Source organism: Hetaerina americana, unplaced genomic scaffold (assembly GCF_022747635.1).
Source record: "Hetaerina americana unplaced genomic scaffold, ioHetAmer1.1.p SCAF_19, whole genome shotgun sequence".
NCBI classification, from domain to species: Eukaryota; Metazoa; Arthropoda; class Insecta; order Odonata; family Calopterygidae; genus Hetaerina; species Hetaerina americana.
The window spans coordinates 1,790,321-1,809,274 of record NW_027286752.1 but is presented as its reverse complement, the minus strand read 5'-3'; the positions used below and the strand labels follow the sequence as shown (position 1 = coordinate 1,809,274).

The 18,954-nt window shown below is 38.2% G+C and overlaps 1 protein-coding gene across 1 annotated transcript in view; it reads left to right on the top strand.

Annotated features, from left to right (window-relative positions):
- mRpS14 (mitochondrial ribosomal protein S14) overlaps positions 1-18,954 on the top strand; it is a 29,452-nt gene that overhangs the window by 1,119 nt on the left and 9,379 nt on the right. The window lies entirely within an intron of this gene.

The window sequence follows — 18,954 nt, the reverse complement described above, 5'->3', positions numbered from 1 at the left end:
AGTTTTTACTAACTAATTGTGGGTAACTTTGACCTTGCCATAGCCATGCCGTCGCTGTTATGGAAGAACGAGAATCTAAATATCTTAGTCCTGTAGTTCACCTCCCAGATACTCTGTTCTAGAGCGGTGGCCATATAATTCTCTGGTGCCCGAAGTGAGCACACATTGGTATATTTCTTAACGCCCTAGTCTTGGACGCTTCTGGATGTGCTTCAACCCTAATTCTTGCAACTCCTTCACACCCAGTTTCTTTATGCGAATACTTCTCACTTTTTCTAGAAAAAGCTTTCTTGATTTATTGAAAAACCTTTGCGAAATTTGTCAAATACTTTAGTATTTGTTCAGCCGAATCTCAATTTCATCCTGAAATTGCTGTAGGAAGGACTCAGTTGTACTGAATGTGAAGACGCACTTAGTCCAAAACAAACCTCATTCATTCACTAATCAAAAACATTACCAGATTTGGTGACTGAGGTTTATTGATTATTGAATCAATTGCTACATTAGGCAAGGTGTTGGCTATTCAGCAAAGGCGGGATATTTCACGTAATTCTGAAAGATTAAATTGGGATCTCCTTGCAGTGCGATACATATATTTTGTGGTAGTAGATGACGACATTCCCAGAACTTTCCTCTGTCTCTATCCCCTATTTCCATGGTTAATATTTCTGTGAGCGGCTGAGGTAGATCAGCTTGCTCTTCCTAGTAGTCTTCATGACCTCTCCCAAAGTCCTCTGCCCAGGGTTCTCATTGAACCTCTTCCGCCCCATGGTGAATGGTCACTCATACAAACATCAATGCAAAACTGAAACCACTCATCGAGTAATTTAACCCTGTCTATGCTTGGTTGGTTAGACTTGTTGACTAAGAATTGAGTTTCAAGTTTTAAAATGAATAGTCCATTGAGGAAATGACCATGTTTTTATTTTTAGTTTTCTAATACCAGTGTTTACACAAAGAATGTGTCCCTTGATCATATTAATTTGTTAACTTAACAACACTTTGGGGGGAATAATAGCCTAGTGGATAGAGTATAGGTCTACTGACGTGGGGGCTTGGGTTCGATTCCAAGGCATGCCTCTGGGCACCTTCAGATTCACCCAAGTTGTTTCATTTTTTTTGTTGCTAGAACTTCCTGGGGGACCATTGGTGGCACAAAGAAAGGTAGTTGTCCCCCTGCTCATGCACATTGCTTTTTTAAGTCAGTCCATTCTTTTCCAAGCTCGTTAGTGTATGTTTAGTAAAGTATATGATATTTAAATAATATGCACTGATTGATCTGAATTGCAGTAATTATCTTTCTGTACATGTCTCTCCTCTCAACATTTGCATAAATCAAAACTGTTTTGTGGAGATCCGTGCTGTAGTAGTCTTAAGAAACATGTTTCTCTTGTTATTTCAAGCCTATACATGTAATATTTTACGGTCTTTTATTGGAAAGGGGACAAGACATGGAGTACTTCCAAAGATAAACTTTCATACAAAAATAGCACCATCTTACCTAGGCTCACGGACTACATCTCGACTCATATAATGCCTAAGAATGTATGTGTGATTTTAAAATCTCAACTGCCATTTTAATGATGATTTTAGGATAAATTGCTTTATCATAACTCATTTGAGTTATAAATTTATATATAGCATACCTGATGTGACAGTAAACTACGTCTGATATGTGATGGCTTTTTTGTAACATTTTATCACATATGTAAGATAATAGAAGAATAAGAGATATAAGATATCTTATTTTTCAGTGACATTGTACCTTATCCATAGTTATGTTTCTCAAAAAGAAATTGACATTAATATTGGCTGTTGGTCAGGGTACTAAAAGTTTTGGAAAAATTATCGACATACGTAATCAGAGGCAGTAGGGAATTGCAATTTTGCAAAGTTGGACAGTCAGTACATTGCTCATATATACAGTCATTATCTAGCATGTTGAGATGGGGCATATCCTGCCTTAGCATTTATAATATTACAATCCTTATACTCATTTGTTGTTCCATTGCATCCAGCTATCTAACAGTGGTCAAAAATGAAATCAAGAAAGAAAGAATGGTATGAGACTTATTTGATAAAATTCATATACATAATCTATTATGTGGGTTGCGGTAGTCCAGTGGGTAGAGCTTTGGATTGCTGACCGGAGGGTCCTGAGTTCGATTCCCGGGCAAGGCACTCTGGGCACAGGGAGAGGAACTGGCCCCCCTACCCTGATGTGTGAATTTTCACACGCCGTATAGGGCTTAGTACTGGGTGTTCTCTACCATCACCTGCTAAACCGACCTTCGGGTTGATTTTTGTGTTTTTTTTTAAATCTATTATACGCATTAAATTCTAGTTTTGTTGTTGATTCTGGAATAAAGTATGTTTTGTAGATTGCATGAAGGAAATCAATAATTTATGCTTTAAGTCTTGTGATCTGTGGTTATGTATTTGCGTATTTGTTTGAGATTTAAAATGTACTAGATAGGATATTTGGTATAAAAATTTGGATTTCCTCAAATTTGCACTCTTCGTTATTTGTCATAAAATAACTTACATGGCCTATGGCAGCATGGCCAGGAGGGATTTGCGTCTCTGACTACATATTCATTTAGGATCTTACGTTTTTAATGTGGAAGTCTTTCTTCATCCTGTTTTGTCATTGCTCCATCGTTTCAAGACACTGCAGTGTACAGCAATGGAGGTTGTATGAGAGACTGTCAGAAGCCATATTACCGACATCCATTTTAATCAAAAGTATCCCTTAATAAAACCCACTAAGCTGAGACATAATAAGTAAATATGAAGTTCTTCTATGCTCATAAGATCTCAGAGGTATTTATATCAGTGTACATATCTATGATAAAAGAAGGAGCTACCTACTATTCCACAGAATTTTACTATTTGGTACCTACAACTAAGAAACAGCCTGTAATCGTTAAGTTTAGTTTCCGTGCATATTCTTTTTATGTTTGTAATCAAGTAAAGATGCAAAAGATACACTTTTTACATCCCTTTTCAATTATTTATGGTAATTTATATTTATTCTTCTTCCCAATTTAATTTTGGTGCTGTACCCATTCATTTGGCCTTCTCCTGCATTCTCTTAATCCGCAATTGGAAGTGACTGACTTATGTACCTTTTGCCTTATGTAATTTTTAAATGTTTTGTTCTCCAAAATTGTCTCTTTTTTATTTCAATTTAACTGCATGTGTACGAAGGCAGTTTTGGCTCTGCAGTTTCCTGCTATTTGAGGTGGAGTACTGGAATCCAGAAGTTTCAAAATGAGCCTTCTCCAAAATGTTTAAAGTGCTGTAACTAATAAAATGCTGGTGAATGATAGTTTATTTTTGAATCATTAAATTAGTTTAATTGATCAGTTAGCATAATTACCATTCATCTTTATCAAAATGAATTCATCTTTCCTTAGAGCGTATTATTTTGGGCACAATCAAGAAGAAGGGAGAATTTTGATATAAAATTCCACTTTCTTCACAAATACACCCACAGAGTACAAGCTTGAAGGTAATCTCCTTCCTATATTTTTTTCAATTTTAGATATGTGCACCATTTATTTATTTCAATAAACCTCTTTTATATTTTTAGCTTTTTGTTTAACAACAGAATAGCAATGTTTTCTTCCTTTCAATGCATCATATATTCAACTTTAAATATTTTTATATAAAAACTCCACATGTAACTTAAACGACTAGTTACTTAAAAAATGTGATTTCTGTTTGCATCAGATCACAAATTTTGAAAGGTGTATATGTAACTTAGCTCAGTTAGGTTTTTCAGTTGTATTCCCATTTCTGATTTTACGTTGTTGCATTATCATTTCTTGTTACAATAAACATCACTGAGATTTGTCAAAGAGAGAAAGTATTATTCTAAAGCCTATATGAAAAATATCGTTTGTATGACTTAGGTAATTTATAAGTCATAATGGGTTGTGGGAATTATTGAAGTTTCTCAGATTTAATTCTTGAGGTTTAATTGATTCTTTTCAGAAGTATCAATGTGAGCAGTTTTATCCTCTTGACATTATTTTAGTTCATGGGAATACGTGGATTAGGAGGTTGGAAAAATGTTACTGTTATCTCTAAGAGTGCGTTTATCTTGAATTTAACGTGAAATCAAGAATTTTGTTACTGGCATCCTCTAATATCCAGTTTACATACATGCACTTTTTAGTTCTTATTGCCGTAATTGCCTTTGAAGGTTTGGGTTTGTACACTGTTTACTATGAGACATTGCATACTCCACATAAATCTCTTGAGGAAATAAAAACCCGGAAACACCTGTGCTAATCCTGCTTAGGTTGGCACCCAATGATGTTTTATCAGTGACAGTGAATTGTGTTCTGGTTGTAATTTTAATTGAGGTAAACTTGTGGGAATTAAAAAAAAATCACTGAGTTCATGCCATTATTGATCTAGTTAAAAAGGTTTATCTTACAATCATATTTCCATTAATTCATTTCCTCATTTATTTCAATATCTGAGTGCTTTTACTATATCTACATCTACTTAGTACCCCGCAAGCCGCCGCAAGGGCGTGTGGCGGGGGGAAACCTTTTAAAAATACTACCTTTTAAAAATTCTGTATCTCAACCAAATTGATTTTCATTTAGTCCTCATGATATCCCTTGACTTCTCCAATGAAATATAGGGTTTTTATGTTGTTATATTATTTTGAGATTAGTAAAACTTGCTGCTTCTACATAGTACCCCACAAGCCTGGCGTGATATTAGAAATGAGATATCAAGACAACCTTATTGTTTTTTATATTTTAGCTTATGGACAATGCTCACATTTTCATTTGATGTTCATTGGCTGGCTAACACTATTTTTTGAAAGGATACTTAAGTTTGTCGCTGTAGGGAATTTTTTTTCCCTTTAATTAAATCATTTTTAGATGAAACCCCTTTTTAAAGTGGTTCAAATTTTTTAATCAAACAGACCAAGGCACACACATTATTAAAATGGACAATAAAATTTCTTTCGTTATGCTGAAGTAAGGATCACCTAATGATGTTATGACTGCATGACTTTTCAGATGCCTAACGTGGTGACTAAATTGACTTAGTCTGTTAGAGGGAACAGAAAGGATGATTTCGTTAGTTGTCCAGTCACATGGCACTTATCTTGTTTTTCAATGCAATGTGGGCATGGGATTTGTGTTTTGCTTAGAAGAAATCCCTGGTGATTATTAAAATTTTGCACTTTTGGTGCTACTTGTTGGTACTTATATTATGGTCTTAATGTCAGGGTTGGCACTATTTATTAATTATATGTGTGAGTCAGGAACACTTTTGACTCCCAGATTTGAATGTGAATATTATACTGCTCTGTGAGCTATTCTAATACATGGCCAGCCTATAGGAATTGTAATGACCTAGCCTGGGTGATTGTTTGCTGTAAATTATCGAGAAAATTAAATAGTGCTTCTATTTGAGCAAATATGGTGGGGAAAATGTTGAGAATAAATTTATATACATATATATATATATATATATATATATATATATATATATATATATATATATATATATATATATACATATATACATATTTTTAAACACATTTTTGGTCCATATTTTTGTGCACAATGTTCTTCTTAGCGAATATAATCTTCTTTCTTTGGTAGTTTTTTAATCATATTGTAGTCTTCTACTTGATGTTTTGGTTAAAATATTTCAAATATGTTTCCCAGGAAGATATTGTTCTCTTGTTCTAATTTGGTTTGAAGAATTGGAACTTAGGAAAAATTTGGCTACGGCTTTAATTTGTATTGCGTTCGCTTCCGAATGTTCGTCAAATGCTATTTCCACCGGCGCCAAGCGCGTGCGTTGGAAGCAATCTTCAAGTTATTCCAATGTGAGAAGCGTTTCGAGCAATCACGATCTCGGGATTCGTAACAGCATCCGATCGCGTCAACTCGCGGAACGGGACGTTCAACTACTTAAGCACGCCGCGTCGTCTTCTCGCACGTCCTTTTGCGTAACCCTTATAATGTGTTTAGATCCTTCCCTTGTGGAGTGCTGGGTGCTCTGCCAGGGTCCCCCCCTCCCTCCCGGTGTGGGCGAAGTGGGGGTTAGGACCGGGGGCCTTAGAGGGTGTGGGAGATGGAGAGCCTTTCATTTCGCCGCCAAGCGCATTGGACGTGAGCATCGGCAACGGGTGAAATTTCGCGTCGGGCGTGGCGGCGCAGACGGCATTTATTGATCCCGTCGCCATAGGTCCCGGCTGCGGTAAGGAACCAAAGCCTTCGCAGCAACGGGAGTTGACAGGGCGGGAGAGGCGGGTGGGAGGATGAGGTAACGGGAGGGACCCTGGAACCTTGTTGCAAGGGTCATCAAACTTTACGCCCTTGCACTCGCGGTGGGACGTTGATACAGCTGCGAAATGGGTCGTTGAGGTGTCGAATGCCTAAATCGAGACGCCTGAATTTCGGCCTCCTTTGCGGTTTCAACCTTTCAAAGAGAGTGATGAGCGTCATCCTTAGCTTCAAGAGGGCGCTCTTCTTTCATTTCGTGAAATCTTGTTTAAGTGTAGGCGGGTCACGTCCAGTAGGCAAACATTCCCGTATGAATACTTCCATAATAATTACATCTTGAGCAACACCATTAACTTGTATGTACGTGTTGCTATTTATTTTGAGCGGATTATCATTCACCTGTCAGCTTCAGTGGTGTCTGTTGAAATGAAAAATTAGCTTACCCATCGTTAAGCGTGGCGTTCTGTGACGCTCTTCTGGATCAACACGTACACTCCGGTACCACCATATTATTTTATATTTTTCCTACTGCTTCAGCAGCCTGTGAAGGGGTTCCTTCTCTCCTCTCCGGGGGTGGCGAAGGGGTTCCATTTAGCGTGTGTGTATATGTATGTGTGTATATATATATATATATATATATATATATATATATATATATATATATATATATATATATATATGTGTGTGTGTGTATATTTATGTATATATAATTTTAACGGAGAAGTGAGATAGCGGTAGCGAACAAAAACACATGCAAGTGAAACTCACGTATTCCGAATTTTCGGTGGCCAATCCTCCTTTTTCTAGAGAGAGAAGGAACTGATTATATATATATATATGTATGTATATATATATATATATATATATATATATATATATATATATATATATATATATATATACATAAAATTTATTTTTAATATCGTGTGCCCTTTCGCTGTGCTCACAATGCAGCCCATTTATTTTCCGACTTGCAGTAATGAGGAATGTCCTCATTAGGAGCGTAGAAAACATCTTAGAATGGTATCAGGATAAAAGGAAGCAAAATCTCATCGTCGGTACATTAATGATGTCCCTCATTATTTCATTAATATTGGAAACCTTTACATTTGCTCTTGGCTCTATTTCTTAGCCGGCATTCTCTTTTATGCAAGGCCTTCATCAAACCAATTCATTTAATCTCTTATCAAGTAAAGCAGTGACGACTGTAAATAGAGGGACCAGTTTTGGGCATCTTTGCTTATATTTTGGAGGAAGTTTAAGCGTTTTTTTTGACAGTGTATTGTTACATGTTTTACATAAAATAAAGTTCCAGGCGTTGAGGTATTGATTTTCCGAAACTAGTGATTAAGTTATTGATTTACCTGTGAAAATAGCGCGTCATCCCATTTCTCTGCTGATCCCTTGGCATGAATTTTATTAGCATAATGCCTCAAATATTTCCTGTTTTTTTTAAAGGTTTCGCGTCACTTTAGAAGTTACTGATTCATTTACTTCAACAAGGGAAGAATGTGAGCCACCACTATAGTGTGGCAGTGTCTGAATAACGCCGTGAGATATTCTAAGATCTCATTATATAAGGGGCTTAGAGCCAACATGACGTAACTCTACCTACCACGGGGATGGATTTGTTCGTATATTATGAAGAATAATTCCCCAGACATTTCAGGACTTCCAACAAGTAAACCACAATTATATATATTATTGTCTGTATTTCACCGCATTTTTCTTTGTTTCGCCTCCAAATGTCATGGCTTTTATGGTGTGTGTTAAATCTGGACCCAGGTGGAACCACTTAATTTGTACGCTGAGTCCTATGTGTAAAGCCAGTTAATTAATTTGTGCAACACCCCCCATTGAAATGGTAATCGTGTGCATCTTTTTGTATGGCATTATGCTTGAGATACATTTTGAGCCATTTGATGTCACTAACATAGCTCTAAAATATCATCAATAAAGCTCGAAATGGCTTGAAAATCATTCTTGCAGGAAATAATTGTGTTGCGCAACACCTGCCCTTGATTATACTTACTTGAAATTAGGTCCGCATATGCATTTTCACTTCTGTTTTTGTCTTTTTGATGATGATAATTATCTGAGATGGCAAAAAATAATAAGTCTTCAAAAATTCGAAATATTAAGATAAATTGCGCAGTGTCTCCGTTATTGAAATGTATCCAGCGAAAGTCCGCGTCGGTGCACATGGCTAAAAAATGCATGTGCGTTTTAACTGTCTAATTTTCGCTGATAAGTGCCAACAATTTCCGTTATTGTGACTCGACGGTGTGCGCTACTAGTAACACGATTTGTAATAAAATGTAACTTGAGTATTTACTCATGTCCAAATCACAGTAATAACCCTTTAGCATCGATCCAACTGATTCTTCTTGCACCCATCTTTTAAAAGTGGAAGAATACATTTAATGTGGAAAGGCAACAGGAATAATGTCACTAGACTTAATGTGTTACGTCGGATAACGTGTTCGCTAATAATTCCCGCCTCAGTGGCCGTCACTTGCTGAATTTTAAACAAATGCTTATTTCATACCATATTTATTTAGTCACGACCCATTACCCCTGATGATGACATTTTACGGAGAAATCCAGGCCCTGTTTAAATAAATATTGTGTGGAATAACTTAAGATTTGTTTTTAAATTCAATATGATGAGATTCCATAAGGTTATTGCCTAAAACAACGACTTTCATTGTACGTCGTCAATTGCATGTTTCATTACTTCTTTCTTGAAATTCAAATGTCGATATAATTTTTTTGTAATTATAAAAATCAGTGTAAGGTAGTTTCAACCATGCTTTTCCGAGCATCATATTACATTAATGTAGTTTTTCCTAAATTATTAAGACGTTCATTTTTGTCGTTTTGAAGTTCTAAGTAAATGCTCCCACTTTTTCAGGCGTGGCACTAATTGCGAATCTCTTGAAAAGCATTACATTTTTGGTTAATTGCCTCCCCTTCATGTCTGTAACCTCAAATAAAATTTAAAAGTGAGATTCGTTTGAAGTAAGGGACACACCAATGGGCATTGAAATGCGCGGAGGAATTATGCTCCGCGACGTATTTCATTTTTCGGATTCGCCCGAGGCATTTTTGAATTGTTTTCACATGCAGACTCCATTATAAATGCGCACGTATAAAATTATTTGGTGCAAGTAAATAATAAGGCTATGTGATTCGTTATAATGTCACTGTTAGGCACTGATGCCTTTTTTGCCGTGCTCCCATTTTCGAAAATTATTTTAATTCCCATCAGATACGATTACAGCTTGCGCAAAAGATTCCTGTCAACATACATAGTATGCTTCATGGCAAATATAGGCTATCGATGCCTTATCGTTTCGTTGGAATTACATGGCAGGTATAATCATGGCATGACAAGGTGTACCTATTGGTAGTATGTATATATCTGCAGGTACTCTTCAGGAAAAGGTCAAAAATGAGGACAGCCTTCTCACGAGAGGATCTTTCGTGTGTGCTGGCAGAGTTATTTTCAGTTCATCCCATGGTTCCTTGAGGAACCGGCTCGATGCTTCGGAGGGTCGTACTTCCTCCCTCTCCATCGATTTTTTGATTGGTCGTCCAATGCCCTCCGCGGGAAGTGTCAAACAGACGAGAACCTAGTTTTTTCAATGGATAATCGATTAAATATATTAGACAACATCGCTCGATATCTAATAGGATAATTTTCTTGAAACTATTCAGGCTGCATATATTTTTCGGAGATGCGTCCTTCCGGCAGTGATTGGGTTTGTGCAAAGAGTTCTGAATTACCTTTTTGTAATACTGTATTGCTGAGAATCCGTATGGTATCGATCGGAGTGAATCGAAATCGTGTCGATTTTAATAGCGGGTAGTCATTAATTAACTTGAATTTTTGCTTAGGTGTCTATGTCTATGAATGAATGAACCGCGCATTCATAAAGCTTCCGCACACATTTGATTCACGTAACTATATCCAAATTTATAATATCTCCGGGTGACCGGAAATGCTAGTATTTCACGATTTCTGTGATATATTTTTGCATATAATTATATCCCATTATGTGCATGTACCAATTTTAATCAGTTAGCTCACCCTTAACATTTTGGGAAAACGATTCTAAACACGATTTTCAAGCGAAGCAAATATGAATCGTCATAAAGTAAACCACGTGGACATCACCGTCGTACATTACCACTCATTCGTGCCTGTGACCGCAAGATCATATCTCTCGATTCAATTTCAATCTCTCACCCTAATGCCATGCGACCAAGGTACACGTTCTCATTCGAATCGAACACTGATTATTGTGGTGTGAGAGTGGCATTCTAGTCACGGAAGTAAAACCTATCCTTTCAGTCTGACTGGTATGCGTCATTTTCACCAAAGTATCGGGAGCATGCATTATTTAACGTGGACAAGTTGTGGACTTTCTTACGTGTGCACGCTTTGCAGGTAGGCTTTATTCAAGATGAAATGTAGGATGAACTCAACGGGGTTTGCCTATGGTTTATTCCTGTGTATGGTTCAAGTACTCGTTCTTCCCTCGCGCGATACCCAACCGAACAAAATCGAACGCGAGCACCCGAATATTTGTTTAAATAAAATGTAATGGTTTATATTCAAGCTCCGCTGTAATATTATGATGTAGATAGGCATGTGTATGTACGTGTGTATGTGTTTATGAACCAGTGCATGTTCATATTTATGCATGAATAGCTGGTGCCATTCAAAACCCTCGCCACAAACTCTGATGGCTTACGGTCACTTAGTACCTGCAAAACCATGACTCATTTCTGTTGGTTGATGTAGATAACATATTGTCCCTCATTCATATGTTTTCTCGATATGTGAAATTAATAATATTTCATAAAGATCCCATTTTGATAGAAAGTCATTTTGTCTACTTGTTATTTCATTTTTCATTATTTATCACTATGTTGGGTTATGGCATAACACTATTGTCAGCAAGTCGATGCAGTATTCTCAGATTTCAAGAAAGCCTTCGATTAAGTCCCACACAGTAAATAATTAACCAGACTTAAATATGATGTTATCAATGAGAAAATAATAAATTGGATGAGAGAATTCTAGTCAAATCAAATCATCATGTTAGTCATCGATGGGTTGTGCTCAGCAGATATAGATAGGGTCGATTCTATTCTTAATGTGCATTAATGACTTAAGCTCACACGTTAGTAGCAATCTCAGATTATTTTCTTACGACACGGTGGTATACAGGGAATTAAGGTGCCAACTAGATCGCGAGCTACTCTCTAGAGACTTAGACACAATCTCGGAATGGTGCAAGAAATGGGTTTTGATACTTAATATATACAGATGCGCAGTTTTGAAATTTTGGAAAAAAGGAAGTGGCGAACTGAATGTAAACTACGAAATAGAGCGCTCAGTATTAACTACGGCCAATCAAGTTAAATATTTGGGGGTAGTTCTAACACCACGATATTCATGGGTGGCACATATCAGGACAATATGCGTATCCGCTTCCAAGAAACTCGGCTTCATTAAACGGGCGGTGGGGAAATGTAATGAGAATGTTAAAGAGAGGTGTTATTTAGCTCTAGTTAGACCTCATTTGGAATATGCCACAAGTATTTGGAAGCCTTAGGAGAAAATTTGGCAAAAAGAATTAGTTGAAGTCCAGGGAAAATCCGCCAGATTCGTTAAAAATTGTTATGATGAGAACACAAGTGTGGCAGGTCTCTTAGGAGATTTAGGCTGGGAACCACTTGAAGTGCGGAGAGAACAAGCGAAACTTAGACTTTTAGAAAGGTTCAAAACAAACAAATTTAAAGATGTCTCTGAAGGAATTATAATGGCCCCACACAACTTATCAGGCCCCAAAGATATAAGGGAAATAGATTCTAGTACAGATAGATACAAATACTCATTCTTTCCCCGAACAATCAGAAATAAAAATATCAAGAAACCGAAGTCACTTTAGAAATATTAAAAACATTGAATTTACTTGTCGGAACAGGCTTAAACATTGCAAAGACATCAGGTATGATTGTAGGTGCGTGTGGGTGTTAGTTGGTAGTTTTTGGGTTTGCATGCGTGTGGGGTGTAAGTGTTTTTGCATGAATGTATATCATGTTTTGTTTGTGAATAGTATACATTTGTGGCTTTTGCGTGCGTTTTTGTCTTAATTACGGTTGGTGCCCTAACACCCCCCGCCACACGCCCTTGCGGCGGATTGCGGGGTATTAAGTAGATGTAGATGAATTGCAGCGGTCAACAAGTTACTGATTTCTAAAAAATTGCTGTTTGATTTTTCATGTATATTTTTCAATTGAAGCGATAAACAAATATTTTTTTTATTCTAACGTTATAAAAGTAATTATATGGATGAATTAATTTCTGTATTTACTACAGTTTTTCTATCAAGAACATATCTGTTGTGAATCATGTTGGCTGACAAAGGTTATACATCATTGCCTTAGCGAAAGGAGGACAGGAGTTTAGTATTGCAGTCCTGTTTTACAAGCAAAAGATGTATGTGGGATGGTTGGAAACCTTTGGCGTAGGCGTGAAAAACGTGGAGCAGAGCTACGAGAGGGGAGCATTCGTATGCGACGCCTTTGCCCCTGTTCATTCATGGGGCTGCGTCAGTTGCGTGTGCGGAAGAAGCGAAGAAATCTTATCCTGCAATCCATCTCGCCTTCTAAAACCCATTGCCCTTAAAAGGTGACGGCAGAATCAAAACAGCATGCCACCTGTAAGCGTTTTGAAGGGGCGTAACGAATTCATTCATCAGTTTTTCATGCATACGTGGTATACTGAGAATGGTTATTTGTATGTATAGTAACCTACAGATGTACTATTTGGTAATTTTTCGTTATTTCTTGCTTTTTTGCAATGCTAATGATTATAAACCCCTTCCTCTATTTGAGCTGTCAGTTAAAAGTTAAAATGCAGAATTATGTTTATTATGCGTAAACGAAATATTAGATTTGATAATTTTTTTCAAGTTCTGCGTTAGTTTACAGTGTGAAATACTTGTATGTGATTCAGCTCTGACCTGCGATTTTAATTTAGCAGTGAAATATAGCGTATATTTGTGCCAATACTTTCCTTGTCTCACTTTGTTCATGTCGCAAAGCATACGAAGCTCAAAAGATATTCGTTTAAAGAATCCCTTCTGGAATGGAATGGAAAGATGGGAAAAGAGATCGAAGGTTATTTAAGTACAAAATATGATTTTTATGTATCAACATAATACCCGCCAACTCATCGGCATGATGCGTGCCGGGAAGACTCCGAAAAAGGGCCATCAGGAAGAGAAAAGACTTCTTCACTACCTGGCAACTCCATCACGACAACGCGCCACGAGTTCCTGGCCAAACACCAGGTGTCAATGCTGCCCCACTCCCCCTATGGTCCTGACATGCACAATGCCGTGCAAATGAAGAATTAGACGAACTCTTATATTGAGTCTATATTTCATCATTTTCAGGGGCTGTCGTCCCAACGTAATTGATAATTTGAGAAACTGTAGGTTCTATTGTAATAGTTTTTCACGAGAGTTCATGTAGGTTTTCTACAGCTATTAACCGTACCTTCATGTGGGGATCGGGGTGGTCCGGTGGATTATGTACTGGTTTCCCTCCCCGAGGGATCAAATCCTGAAGGCGGCCGATATTTTTCAGAGGTATCTCGATCCCTACTTGAGGTGCTTTGTGGAGAGCACTTCGAATGAGTACCACGTCCATCGGATGGGACGTTAAACTGCGGACCCCGTGGCGCTTTTCGTAAAGAGTAGGCTAATACCGACGCCGGGTTTCTCTCCATCCTTCATCCTTTCCCGTTCATCCTTATGGGCGCAAATGTCCTCAGCTGTTGGTCGCCTCCCATAAAACGTGTACTACATAACTACATTTGGAACAGCCTGCAAATTACCGCGGAAACGTTATTTCGGTTAATCGCAAATTTGGTGTCCCCTGAAAATTCCAGTGATTTTCGAACGAAACCAATTCGATGCGGAAGTGAAGAAGAAATGTTATTTCGCAATTATATGGCCACATTTGTAATCCGTGCTAGCCTTTGGTGACCATCGGAGAACATGTTAATTGGATACAATTTAAAAACATTCAACCAGGTGCGTGAAAAACATTTTACGACAAAAAAGGTGGTTTGATTAGGTTATTGAGTAACACTGGAACGGTGGTCCCTTCAAACGCGAAGGACGGGTGAAGCATTAGTAATCTGCAGGACATTGAAGATTCGAATTCACTTGTGACTCTGATGGAATTAATATTTCCCCACGCTTTTTCGCCTGGGCAGACTGCTCGGATAACATAAGAGAAATACTCCCGAACAAACGAATTTAATTAACGAATTTAATTACTCTTTTCCTCCCATGCAATTTACGCAGTCACAACAGAAAGCTTCAGTATCCGCAAAAACAATGGAAGAATCTAATTATTTTATTTAGTTTACAGTTGTTGTCCTTGCACCTCCCGCCACACGCCGTTTTGGTGTCTTTCGGGTCATTATGTAGATGTAGGATTGTAATCTGACATAAATCCTTGTTGGCATAATAGCTGCAGGTATCATAAAACCCTTTGCCAAACATGTTCCCTTCGAGGATCACGAGGCATTAAGTCAATGCAAATGGTGGTATTTAGTCTGGTATCCACATCTTGTAAAAAATCTTATTATAATAAATTTTCCATAAACCGTTATTTCTGATACGCCAATGGTTACATTTTTCTTGCATCATCATCTGCGCTCTACAGAAATAATCCGCAAGCCGCCGCTAAGTCGTGTGCTAGATAATATTAGGAGACCAGTCATTAAAATATTGAGGGTGAAATCTCTAAATTGGGGATATGCATTAATATGTTTGTGTTTCACTCTCACCGTCTTAAGGCCACGAAGTGAACGAGGGAGATAGGAATACATTAATTAATCCGTGCGATAGTCCATATCTTTGATTTCGTCACTGTTCCACCTGCTGATATTGATTGTGACTTGGATTATTTCCTCTTTATATAGCGGGTAAAATCGCATGAACTTAGGAATTGTCTACCTTATTGCGTAGATCTAAATTGCCTATTTATAAAATTAAGTTTTAATCAGCGAGGCATCTAGTAATCCAAGTATATGCGAGTAATATCCTCCGCAACGCTGAAAATGTCGCTCAATAAAGACAACATGAAAGGCATATTCATTTTCTTATGAAAAAAGTTGACTTTCATGAATACTACCTTGGTCAAAAAGTTCCCGGAATAACCACCGTGTGGCGCTCCCATCGTTCCGATTTGAGTTCTGTTTTTTTTGTTAAATTGGTACATCTGTTGTTGATATTCCCTTTAAATCTTAGTGTCATAACTTGACATTTGCAAAAGTTACGTAGCCAAGAGTACATCTATCTCTGTGTGTGTTGGCGATTTTTTACAATTTCAGAAATGGATTTAAATTTGCAACAACGAACTTGTATTAAATTTTGCGTAAAAAGCGGATTTAGTGGCGCACGGACGTTGGAAATGTTGGAAAAGTGTTTCGGCAACGATTCTCTAAAAAAAACGGTCGTTTACCAGTGGCACGAGCGGTTCAGAAGTGGTCGTGAGTCAATCGAAGATGATGAACGCAGTGGCAGACCATCGACATCGAAAGTCGGTGAAAAAATTGATAAAGTAAAAGAAATGTTGGTCAATAACCGCAAATTAACCATCAGAGAAATAGCGGAGGACTTGAACATTGCCTATGGATCCGCCCAAGACATTGTGGTTAATGATTTGGGTTTCCGTCGTGTAGCAGCAAAGTTGGTGCCAAAAGACCTCAATTTCGTGCAAAAAAGAGACCGTGTTGACGTCGCAAAAGACATGATTTGCGAGGCTGAATCCGATCCCACATTCATCAAAAGGATCATTACTGGAGACGAGACGTGGGTTTATGAGTACGACACGCAATCCAGACATCAGGCAAGTGAATGGCGTTCACCAAATGAGCCGAGACCAAAAAAACCACGTCGTTTTCAGTCAAAAAAGAAGGCAATGCTGACGGTTTTCATGGATTACAACGGTGTAGTGCATCATGAATTTTTGCCAGAAGGCCAGACAGTAAACAAAGAGTATTATTTGGGCGTTATGAGACGTTTGCGTGAAGCAATTCGCCGAAAGAGACCAGAAATGTGGGCAGAAAACTCGTGGATTTTGCACCATGATAACGCACCGTCGCACAGTGCTATCATTATTCGTAATTTTTTGACGAAAAATGCAACAAATACCATCCAACAGCCACCGAATTCACCTGATTTGGCTCCCTGTGACTTCTTTCTGTTCAATCGAGTTAAAAAACGATTACGGGGAACGCGTTTTAGCAGCCGAGAGGAAGTAATGGAAAAATCGCAGGAAGCACTGATGGACATACCGAAAACCGAATATAAAAAATGTTTCGAGGATTGGATCAAGCGCTGGCATAAGTGTGTTGCAGTCGATGGGGATTACTTTGAAGGGGACAATATAGATTTAGATGAATAAACTTGTATTTTTAATTTTCTGAATAAATTCCGGGAAATTTTTGATCAAGGTAGTATATTGTATTTATGATGGTCGATGGAGAAATTTTATTATGTATGTGTGTATATATATATATATATATTATATATATACATATACAATCACACACACACACACACACACATATATATATATATATATATATATATATATATATATATATATATATATATATATATATATAACACTTTTTGAAAGTCTCACGGACGTGAACTATAATATATAAAATTTAGCACTAGTGGACGCAGACAAAAACACAGAAACGCACAAAAAAGAGACTCACTATGTTTCGAATTTTCGGTGGTCGTAGCCACCTTCTCCAAGGAAGAGAGGGATAGAACTGCAGGGAATACCAGGGCTGGAACGATGGATGGAAGGGGAAGGTGCGGAGAGGTTTCCGGGGGGAAGAGGTTGGAGGGGAAGCGTTAGAAGGGGGATTTTTAGAAGGGTGGGGAAAATGTGAGAGGAAATGTGATGGGGTGGAGGGGAGATGAAAATATGTTTAGATCAGGGTAATTAATGCCAAATATTAACACCTGGGCAATTCCAGGAATCTAAGAGCCAGATGAAGGATTGCTCTAATATTTTGGGTTTCAGTGGAGGATCAGATGGTGGGAGGGATGCTAAGATAGATACACTACGAGTATAGCATTTATCAAAGGGAGTGTTGTGTTTTCGAAGGCGTGTTTGGGGATAGGGAACATATCAATCAGGGAAGAATTGTTGCATGAGGCCCGGTGGTTTATATTCTAATATTAAGGGGTGTGGCACACTGTCCAATATGAAAGGCAGGGCAAAGTTAGCACTTCAGCAGGTGAACTACATTGCTAGATGTGCAAGTAGAGTAGGGAATTGGTGGGAGAGAGTCAAAAAGCGGGTGGGAGAGGGATGGGATTTTGGTTTTGAAAATAGGACATGTTTTGCATCTAGGTTTATTGAATGACATTGGAGTGATTTTGGGACGGGGCGGGGATTTAGGAGTGGATTGGTTAATTTGAGAAGATCTGATAAGTTGGTGGGGTGTTTGCAAGTAACAGAGGGACATTTGGGAAAAAGGTTGGCGGTGGCATTATGATTTTTGAGGATAGGGTAGAGGTCTTTTAGGATTAATCGCAGAGATTCTAAGCTCGGGAAGTATGTGGTGAAAATTGAAAGAGGGTGGGGTTCCGCGGCGGAGGAAGGTTTGGGAGTGTAGGCATGTTTTCGGATCCTTTTGTTCAGGAGGAAAACGGGACCTCGTTTAAAACCTCGTTTAAGGAGGGAACAGTTAAGATTTGAAAGGAAATTATCAAGGGAGTCGGGGTCATTGCAAATTGTGTCCTCTTATGGACAGGCAATAAGGAATGGAGCGTTTGGTGTGATATGGGTGGCAACTATCATAATGTAACTATTGTTGTTTATTAGTGGGTTTTATATGCACAGAAGTGTGAAATTTTTGGTCTATTATTGTTACGCTTAAATCCAGGAAGGTGATTTGGGAGGAGGAAACCGTAGAATTGAAGGAGACAGAGTTCCTTATTCCCTGTCCATTCCTCGATAGTATTCAGCTCTTTACCCTCATCCATGATTTTCTCTACAGCCTACTGGTACTCCTTCCTTGTCAATCCATTTAATGCTTTTACATTCCATTTCCTGATCCGCCGCCCCTGCCTTATCTTTTTGAAACGGACGCTCCACGCTCCAAATTGTGGTCCGAGTCCGCATCCGCTCCCGGGAATCTGTGCGAATTTATCACACTGTTCCTAAACCTGTGTCTAACGAGGATATAATATAGCTAATAGCTCTCCGAGTCACCTGGCATTTTCCATGTATACCCACCCCTTTTTTGGTATGTATACCAAGTGTTGACAAGTGATGACAAACCCCTATCTCCTACGGAATACAATTGCTTTCTCCCCGCCTCTTTATGGCCGCAAAGTAAATTGGTTGTTTCGACCACCGAGATATTAAGGAGAAAGATAGACACCGTGAATGGCAGATTCTTCTCTCGCACGGTACACAATCATAATAACATCCAAACCAAACAACCGAATATATTTACTAAACAGTTAATGGTTTAGTCATTTACTGCATGATTTATTTAAACAGAGACAGCGAAAGAAGAGGGCTGTCTTAAAACTTACAGCGGGGGACGTTTCGGGGT